The sequence below is a fragment of the Carlito syrichta genome, unplaced genomic scaffold, assembly GCF_000164805.1.
Source record: "Carlito syrichta isolate Samal-C Ts95f unplaced genomic scaffold, Tarsius_syrichta-2.0.1 Scaffold302446, whole genome shotgun sequence".
Classification (NCBI taxonomy): Eukaryota; Metazoa; Chordata; class Mammalia; order Primates; family Tarsiidae; genus Carlito; species Carlito syrichta.
The window spans coordinates 33,379-44,504 of NW_007246542.1; positions in this window are offsets into that span (position 1 = coordinate 33,379).

Sequence of the window (11,126 nt, forward strand, 5' to 3'; positions counted from 1 at the left end):
AATATTTCTGTTTTCTGTTTTGCAGATTAAAAAAAAATACTGTGACTCAGAGAAATTAAGTAACTTTCCAAATATTACACACCTAATCAGTGGCAGAGTTGAATTTCAAACCTGTGTCTGTCTGATTCCAAAATTTTATACATTTACTTGAATACAGTGTCTATAGGCAGTCCTATTATATGTCTATAGAAGAAGCAATTTTAGACATCTCTTGGGGAGAGATAGATTGTTTTGTAGTTTGGAAAGTTATAATTTAATGGTCCTTTGCCTCTGTTTTTCAAACACCAAAGAAAGATGACCCAATAATTTAACTCTAGCTGTTTAAATAAGAGAAATGAAAACGTATGTTTATACAAAAACTTGTACATACATGCTTATGGCACCTTTATTAATAATAGCCCCAAACTGAAAACTGCCAAAATGCCCACCGACAGATGAATTATTTAACAAATTCTGTTGTAGTACAATGAAATAGTATTCATAAAATAAAAAAGGAAAGAACTATAGATATATTCAGCAGCATTGATGAATTTTCAAAACATTATGTTTAACAAAAGAAGCAAAGTGAAAAAGCGTATAATAAATTATTCTTTTTATATGTGAAGTTCAAGAACTGGTAAAACTAATTTATAGTGACAAAAAGCAAATCAGTGACTAAACTCTGAGCTAAAGATTAGGATGGATTGGAAAAGGGCCCTAGGGAACTTTTTTTGGAAGGATAGGAATATTCTATATTTTGATTGTGGTTGTTGCTTATATGGGTGTGTACACTTGACAAAACCCTATGCAATGTATATTTAAAATGGGTACATTTTAAGTTATGTAAGATCTATTTTAACAGCATTAAACAAAAATTCAAAGAAGGGGACCTATTATTAAAACAAAAAAGTAAACATTCTAAAATAAAGATCAATTAAGTTGAGGACAAAGGTGTTCATAACTGAAAGAAAATTTACAAAGACAATAATGAATAAATGAGGGATATCTGACCATAAAAATAGATGATGTTAAGGGAAGAGGTGGACTAACTTCAAATATTAGTCACAAGGTTATATCTAAGAGGGAAGAAATGAAGACAAACATTATATAGGTCAGGGGCTAGAGATCTTGGTTCCCCAAAAGAATACTTTTGTAACAACTATCATTGTCCAGTGAAAATGTGCTGTCCTCTGCAGTGGTAAACCCCAATAGACATGTTCAAAAAAAGATGGATAAATAGCTATTGACAACATGGAACCAACCTAGGTGAGCATTAATGGCGATTGGATAAAGAAAATATGGTACATACACATCTATGCAGACATAATAAAGAACAAAAGTAAGCCGGACTCGGTGGCTCAGCCTGTAATCCCGCGCCTTTGGGAGGCTGAGGTGAGTGGATTGCCTGAGCCCGCGGGTTCAAGACCCGCCTGGGCAACTTGGCGAGACCTCATCTCCACAATAAATCAAGAAATTAGCCGGACACGGTAGCACAAGCCTGTAGTTCCAGCTACTTGGAAGGCTGAGGCGGAAGGATCACCGGAGCCCAGCAGGTCGAGGCTGCAGTGGCCGGGAGCGACCACTGCACTCCAGTCTGGGTGACCTGAGTGAAATTCCAACTCAAAAAAAAAAAAAAAAAAGACAAAAGTATGTCTTTGCAGTAACCTGGATGCAACTGGAGGCCATCAGTCTAAGCGAATTTAAACAGAAACAGAAAACTGAATATCACACATTGTTACTTATAAGTGAGAGCTAAACACTAGATACACATGGGCATAAGGATGGGAACAGCAGACCCTGGAGTTTCCTAAATGGGAGAAAATGCAAGGTGGACAAGGGTTGAAAACTACCTATTGTGCCCTCTCCTCACCATTTGGGTGATGGGTTCAATTGAAGCAATTGAAGTCTCACCATCCATAATATACCAATGTAACACACTTGCATATCTACACCTTGAATCTTAAATTTTTTAAAAATGATTTTCAGAGATTCTTAAGATGAATGAAAGGGCAACTAAGCCAATCTTTAAAGGAATGTAATCCAATCTCTGAGCTAAAAAAAAAAGGAAAAAAAAAAAAAGAAAAGAGAAAGCCCATCCTCCTTTTAAGGTGTCTGTAATACCCATTTCAATTCAAAAAGCAAGATTGAGATTTTTAATTGAGGAGACAGCTGTCCAGGTGCCAGTATTTGGAATGGTTCATTAAATTAAAATGGACAGGCCAGGCTTAGTGGCTCAGACTGTAATCCCAGTACTTTGGGAGGCCGAGGTGAATGGATTGCCTGAGTCTGCAGGTTCGAGACCAGCCTGGGCAACTTGGTGAGACCTCGTCTCTACAATAAGTCAAAAATTAGCAGGGCGGGGTAGCGTGTGCCTGTAGTTCTGGCCACTTGGAAGCCTGAGGTGGAAGAATCACTGGAGCCCAGCAGATCGACGCTGGGGTGGCCATTAGTGCACCACTGCACTCCAGCCTGGGTGACAGAGTGAGACTCCAACTGAAAAAAAAAATTAAAAAAAAATTAAAATGTACAGAAAATTGGGCTTAATTCTAAGACTGCATGTGGAGTTTTTTATAAAATAAAATAATAAATATGTTTATTTATTGTTCTTTTTTCCTCTGTGCTAATGTCTTCATTGCACCAAATTTTATGGAGTTCTAATAAAGGCTGGAAAATGTACTCACAGTCACAGGTGATATATGTATATACACAGAGTATCAATGTTAATCTAATATTGGGGAAAAACCCACAAGTTTTACCTAACAGCCAGGTGTGGGCCCAAAAATACCAAGCACACTTCTCTGGGAGTGAGATGCCTGCCACCACCCAGCAGGTGGTGTCCATTCTACTCATTAACTCATTAACTATCACTACCAGGATATACTAGGCACTCCAAAAAATTAACATGATGAAAACCTAACCGAATATCTGTTCCATTCAGCCTTCTTTTCTTGTAGTCCTCATCAGAAAACAGCACCTAAGCCACTCTCAAAACCTAAGACAGACTCTTGTTCCTCAGCCCTACCATATTCAACAAACCATTATTCTTGCTGATTTATCATTTTACCATTTCTCATTGTCAATCTTTTCTCTTTAGTCTCACTGCCACTGTCTCTCATCAGACACCCACAGTTTATGACCTGGTGTGATGCAACAGGGATCTAAACTCTCTTCCTGTACCCAGTCTACTCTTTCTGGATAGGGGATGCATTTTAGAAAAACACTAAGCCTTTGTATAACTTAAACTTTGCCCATTCATTATCTGACTTCATCTTACAGCTTCCCTTTATATTCTTTGCTCCAATAATAATCAGTTGTTTGAAAATTTGTGGAGTCTTATTAGGTTTTAGTATAACTGTCTTGCTATATCTATCCTGACCATTCTGCCCCACTTTTAATCTGAAGTCGCCTACTATACAAACTGAGGAAGAGAAACGCACACACACACACACACACACACACACACACACACAATTCCTTTAGTGATGGTTGAGAAAGTTCCTGAAGGTGAGATAGATGATGTGGATTGAGGTTTCCTATACCTTTCCTTGTCTCCTGACTCCAGGACATTTAGTTCTGCAGAGTAGATCCACAACCTAACTTAATCAACTTGCTGCAGTTATTTAGCAGTTGGAACAAAGAGAGAGATGGCCTTATTTACAATGGCAGGAAGTAAGCACTGAAGCAGGCCGGGGAGTGCAAAAGATTTGTTGAGAAGAAGTACCTTTGGTTGAAAAGAGAAGGAAGTAGGATTGGGCTGGAGTCATCCTCATAATAAGAAGCAGACTTAATAGCCCAAAGCTAAGGTTTGGAACACAGACTATAGATTGAATTTTGCATGGGACAGAAATGGCTAAGCCATTGTGACCCTTGCTTGCTCAGCCATGAACTGGAGACCAATCCAAAAGGAGTGCTGACCAAAAAGCAGAGGTGGACTCTACCACATGGGACTTAACACATGGAGACTGTCAGCTTACCACATTCCTTCCAGGTGGAAGAAAGTCCTTTCTTGATCAGAGAGCAAAGCAGTGAATTTCTATGATTGCCATGCCACATGACTGGTGCTATATAGATTCACTTCACATAAGTATTCAAGGATCTGAAGACCACTCTTCCAAAGGAGAAAGTTAGAAGATGGAAGAAAGGAAGATGAATTGCAGTTCTTATTTTTATAGTTAGTCTCAAGTCTACAGCTAGACCTTGCATTTTCCCTCTTCAATTATCCATTGTAAAGTCCCTTCTCCCTCAGCTACCTAATAACCTAAATCTTCTGCCTGTGGACACTAAGCTCCTGGTGACCATACCCTTCTCATGTACCATCAGTGTCCCTACCCAATCACAGTCCCAAGTAGACAAGAAAGAGCCAAGAGGCACTTAAGTAGGTCATCTGAGTTCCACCGATAGCCTTCTATACAAACTGATGGTAGCCTTCTATACTACCATTGTGTGCCAGCCACCCACTGCATTCTGTTCATCAGGATGAATTACCCTCGATGAGGTGATTATTTTTCTTATTGCCTGGTGGTTCCTAGACACAGTTAACCCAAAGTGCCCTGGTGACAGCCACAATAATGTGATGCTTGCTGGGTCTCCTGAGAAGGATGAACCTCTTTGGAGACCAAGATCTCTATCCTTGTAGAGCCCTGAGTTTCAGGGATGGGAAACTCAGAATCACCCTGTGGATCATTGGGAATGATGCGAGGTGGATCTGCTATTGCTTCTATCTCATATTCACAAGCCAATGTCACATTCTTACAGAGAGCACAGCATCATATAAATGACTTTAATTCTATGAATATACCATATTCTAGAGGATGGAAATCCATTTTCGCAGAGTATTACTATGATTATTGTAAGCAGAGTATTCTTTTGAACTGGTATTTCAGCTAAACCTTCAGCAGACCATTTTAATGCTTTATTAGGCCCAGTAGATCCTAAGGTCATGTGACCATTTTTGCATCTCCTTCATTCAGTCTCCCCTGTATTTTGTGGGATCTCATGATTGTGGATCAGGTACTCCATAAGCCCTGGGATAATATGCTGGCTGAGACACTATGGGTAGAAAATTTAAATTTATATGCCAAATATATGTCTACTCTATAAAAACAAATAAATGAACCTTCCAGATGGAAGAGTCCCAATGAAGTCAACTTTCCTTCAAGTGGTAAATTTGCCTTCTTAAGAAACAGCACTATGCCAAGTGCTCAGAATTGGTTTCCGTTGCTGGCAAATCAAGCATTCAGAGGCAGCAGAAGATCAACCATGGTAAGCAGAAGTCCATGCAGTTGGGACAATGCCTGAGCTCCATTTCAGCTGTCACAGATACTTCATTCATATGCCCATCTCCTGCCAGCACTGGGGTGGCTACTGACAACAGCTGGTTAAGATCAACTGGCCAAGTCACGCTTTCTCCTTGCTTGCTTGGTGCATTTTCAGGATGGAAGCATGCTAGTTGGTGTTAATGTGTGATGTAGAGATGTTCACACTTTATGCCCACTCTCATATGTCCTTCTATTACTCATGAATCCATATATATTCTTACCTCCTGCTACTTTTCCTTCCCCTCAAAATGAATGACCAGTGGCATCACCCAAAGGAACATCCAGATCTGCCCTTCTTCTATTTTCTGAGTCTACCTTTGACTGAAGCTATAATGCAGTAGTCATTCCTTTTCAGGAATCAAACCAAACTATAAGTGAAGATTACAGTATGTGTGGGGTGAGGGAAGGACGCATGGTGCAACATGGTGTGTGACATGGGAGTCTGGGTTACTGTTTACACACCTTGCTTATGCTCTCTGTTCATGCTTTTGCTTGGTCTCTAACATACCATTTCTGTATTTCTATCTCATGGATTTCTTTCAGACAAAGCTAACTTTATCACTAGAAATCACCTCTTAATGGGAAGTTCTGGACCCATGATCACTTATTGTTGCATGGTCAAGCATTATCTTCTTGACAGGGCTCTGTAGCATTTTGGGAATTGTTTTCAGAAAGTGGTTTAATCTTCTGTTATAGATGACATGAACTTCACCGAAACTCCAGGGGTCTGCATGGCGATTATTCCACTGGAACTTGCTACCAGATCCCTACCACATCTTTTCTCACCATTTACATATACAATATCATAGAGTCTGCCAAAATGCATTGCTTGCTTTCATCATAACCTGACCTGCTAGTGCATTTTCTTACTCCTAATCTGACTCAAAGCTTTCTAATTTGCACAGAATATAGAACAGACTAGCATTCCTAGGTGTAGAAATTATTCCCTCCAGTGTCAGAACAGGACACTACTACTGCGATATCCTCTCTATAGAAGAGAATGTATTATGTAGCAATTTGTCTTTTATGCTGGAGCAGATTATCTCTATATCACTGAACAATGGCTGATTAAAAGCCTCTTTGAAATAACAATAGTTTGTACCTGAGTATCAGTAGAGTTTATCTCTACCATAGAGCCATCTCTTGCTCATTATGCTCAATTAGAATAATCTTGTCAATCAACTAGATCAGCATGATGTTTTGTAGGATGTCCAGAAGATTCAGATCTCTTCAGACTGTATTATAATAGTGGATAGGACATTTAACTTAGCACTGAAGCAAAATTTGAACAATATGAATGAGAAGTCTTTAAAATCCTCTATCTCAAATTGGATATGAAAGAATGCATTTGACAAATCAAAGGCTGCCTTTTATGAAGACTTATTGACCTTCTCTAGAGGTTACCTCACTCAGCACAGTAGTTGCACAGTTGTACTGCTTGGTTGAGTTATCTACAGATATTCTCCAGGATTTATCCAGTTTCTGCAGGGACCTCAATAGTCAATTAAATGGAGAACTTTAAAGGTGACATTAATCTCCATAACCTACCATATTTTCTACTCACCAGAAAAGACTGTTTTGGTTTAATTTGATTTCGTTTTGAAGTCTTCAAATTGGCCTTCAGTAGGTAGTTCCTATTTCATAGTCCAAGACCACAATGTGTGAGTTGCTGAAATTTCTAATTATGTCAATTCCATTATGTATTAGAGGATAGAAGAAGAAGCCCACTGCTTATTCTATGTCAGATTTTTTTTTACAAGACTCCAGCTATTACATGATTCCAAAATAATTTCACTATTAAGAAGAAGAGCTATGATGATTCTTTGGGTTTCTTTGTATCAATTTCAAGGTGGGGTTTCCCTACATTTGTTCTTGAAATGTCTGAGGAGTCTTATTTTCCCATTCTACGGTCGCTCCCATACATTTTCATAGGGTTTTTTGGAGAAAAATTATTATAATCTCTATTTGCCATCTTGCTACAGGGTCTTTCCCTCTGGGAATCTAGGCATTTCTTCAATCAATGGGTTTCCTAAAAACTTGCCTTGTAATTTAAGCAAAAGATTATGACAATCAGAAAAACCACCTTCATGCTCCTTTTCTTGCTATTGCTTTATATTTAGTATGTACAGATAGAAAAAGAAAAAAAAAGCGAAAGAGAGAAGTATCTCTACTGCTTTAATGGCTACCCCCCTATTTTGCTTCCAGAGATGCTGTGTTCATTATAGATATCTGTTTTTCCAGTGTTATAGGAACCATACTAGCTGCAAGTTTGATGCATCCCTGGGAATCTTACCAAGGTTGAAGTCCTGAGAGAATGACTTCAAACCAATAAATTCTCTTTTATTTAATCTTATTCACCTGCTCCTTTAATTTGATCCAATACCCTTATAGTCCAGTCTCATGGGTACTTTTCTGGCCATGTCAGTACATGCTGGTTGGGTCTTGGAGCTGTTTGGGGTTATGGTCTCTTTCTCCCTTTGGAATTCCAGTGCATAAATAGCTGGGGTTACTACTTAACCCTGATTAGGGGCCTAGTGGCCAGCAGGGGTGATTAAGGGCATCTCTTGACAGAGGCAGGCACTCCTTGATAGAGGGGTCAGTGGGGGAGGCACTACTGCGACTTGAGATTCAGGGAAATCTGAACTGTTAAATTTCTTAGAGTATGACTCCTACCCAGGTATCTTCATCTCATGTTTCAGGGCCCCAGGTTTCCAAACTGCAACTCATATTTTGTCATAACAAGCTTGCCTTGGTTGAACATTCAGCCCCTTTAATGCTCACACTAACTATCCAACACTCAGCCTGCTGTTCCATTTTTCTTGTGCTCTAATTGTATGAGATGAAGACTTCTTTATAAGCTACCAAAGAGGCTCTCTGGCTCTCATACTTAGTTTTCAAAGTTTTTTAACTTGTTATCAGCATCTTGTTATCCATTTAGAGGAGCAATGCAACATGGTAACAACTATCAAATCCATTAGTTATCCTCCCCTATTTATAATTTCCCTAAAGGCTGAATCATCATAGTGACTAGTTCATTCCCGTCCACTGACATATTTTCCTAAATCATCATCAGTAGGATTATAAAAACTGAATTTCCACCATGCCATGGGTTATGTATGCTCCAGCCACTATCCAAGGAAGCATCCTCACTGCCAAATAAGTGTAGAATGGCCCAGTACCAAACCTCATCCTACTCCCTACTTTTACCAATAGTCACCTATCAGATTTCCAGGAAGTAGACACTAGATAGAGCCAGAGAGAAAGACTTATTTGGGAATAAAACCCGAGAGGGAAAATATGATAAGGTAGGTTTGTGCAGGGAGAGCAATCAGATCAGACAAAATCTGGCAAAGTCTCTATCATTCCAGTCGGGATCTCTTGAGTAAAGACTAGCTAATGGAGAAGTCCCATGTTGGGCAGAAACAACTAAGCCCCTGCCCTACCACCTTGCACCATCATTGTGGGGATAATTTCAAAAAGAGAATGGCATAGACTACCGCCATCTCACTGAGTCATTAGCCAGAGACCATCATGAGTAAAGCATGGCTTTGACTTAAAGTGGGTGAGGAGAAATTCTGAAGGAGTTGGCAGTGGGACCCCATCAAGAACACTTACTCCTCTCAGCTGTGCAGTGAGTCCTTTCTTGTAGGACCAACTAAAAGGTGTCTGAAATGCCTGCCCCTGCCGTTTTTAGAGGAGAACTAAGTAAAGAATTCTGAAGGGGGTGTAAACACATTAGCAGGGGTCTAGCATTTTCTTTGTACCTGCTGTTCCTTTTGATAAGAGTCTTCTTCCCCATTACAGGGATAGAGAGTCCCAATTCATCTCCAGTCATCAATACCTCCTTCCATACTACTTCTTCTAAGATATAGGGCAAGCAAAATAGTTCCTCCATCATCTGTCTTCTCAGAATACTATGTTCAAGCCTCAAAGCATGGTATTGAAATTAGTTAGTCTGACTTCTCACCCTAAAGGTGAGGTCCTTATACCAGAAATATCACCTTATTCTTTTCACATCCTGAGCACATTTCTTAAATAAATCTAATTATGGAAATTCAAAAGTCTTCAAAGAAAGGAGAACTGAAGAAAACAATCAAAACAAAAGACACAGTAAGAATGTATTTAATTCCAAATTAACACATTTAAATCAACTTTCACTCAAAATAGCAATGCAACACATGGGTTAAACCAGTTTTAAACATGACTGGTTCTGCTATTCTTGAGAGAGGACAATGGATAAGTCACTTATCTTCTAAACAAAATCATCTCCTCATCTTTAAAAAAGAAAGAAGGAAAAGAAAGAAAGAAAGAAAGAAAGAAAGAAAGAAAGAAAGAAAGAAAGAAAGAAAGAAAGGTAGATAGACTCAATTACATAAAAGTTCCCATTTTTCTTCAAAACCGACAACTGTATTTCTTTGAGATGCTAAAGAATATCTTTGAGATATTTTCAAAAATTTGTGAAGCCTCTAAAACAGTGTGATTTTAATAAATTTTTGTGCACATGGTGTGCATCTATATATTTTATTTCTTTATAGCTACATTTGCAGTGATTTTTATATTACTTTTGAATCTCTGTACATTTGAAATAACCTCTATGCAGCATTTTAGCTGTTTAAAGATAGTTTGCAATTAGGATTCAAAGCAAAGTAATTTTCCTGCCAAGATTTCTCCCTTTGTTATCTCCTGTTTCCATCAGAAGCCATTCAGTCTGTTACAGAACTGGAGCAGTGTTAGGGCTGCCCCCTTGCATGGAGTGTTAAATCACTGGCCATCTTTTCCAATGTATTTGCACACAAAGGCCTGGTACAAAGGTTAAGAATTCATCTTGATATTATCACTTGGGTAATCAAAGACATAATTACAAAAACGTTCTTGGAAGAGAGGCAGCATGATTCAGTCTTGGAAAAGCAATTTATTTGCAGTTCTTTTTGTAAAAAAGCAGATTTGGCAAGGTTCCATGATTAATTTAAAATTTACTCAACATAGCAATGAAGGGGAACCTCTTTTTATTATAGACAAGTTATTACAATCAAGTCGAGAAGTGATTGCATATTTAAACATATGATTATATCATAGTTCATATGCTGAATATATGAATTACTAATTAGGACAACTCTAATTCTTAGGGCATGCCATATATATCTTTTAGTTTCAAATCTTTCTGACAGATTATTTCTCACTAAATCATGCCTCCAAAAAAAATTATTGGATTGAAAAGAAGCAAGGAGAGCATCTACTTCAATAATTTTCAAAGTGTGTTCTGTGGAATTCTAGGAATCTACAAAAAAATGGCTCAAGGGAATACAAGAAGGAAAAGAAAGGCTGAGTAAGTAAAGTTCCAGGTCCCTTGACTTGCATCACCTTGAGCAAGCTTTTTTACAGAATTTGAGAGCTAGTTGTGCTACAAAGAAGGTCATTTTTTTTTTTCGAATTTAATTTTTGAAACATGTACCCCTGTGTCACAATTCCTTTACATGGTCATCCCATCTCTGCCTGAGTTGCTCATAAGATGAATCTCTCTCTACTTTTAAGGATCCCAATTCTATTTTTTGATAAGTCTTAGGAAGTTTTTTGCTGATTTGGACACAAATATGCATCTACATTGTACATTTGGTAGTTGTGTAGTTGTTTGGAGTCATTTGCAAAGATTTCACTATGCGTTAAACAGTTTGTTTTCTCCACAGAATCTCAGCTTAGAGATATAGGTTAGGGTGCAGAATGCTTCTTAGAGGATTTTCTTAGAACCAAGTCGGAAAGAGCTGGGAAGTGGAAGAAGTCAAGTTGTACTTCATGTATAAACCTAACCTCTCAAGAACCTCTGGAGCTAAT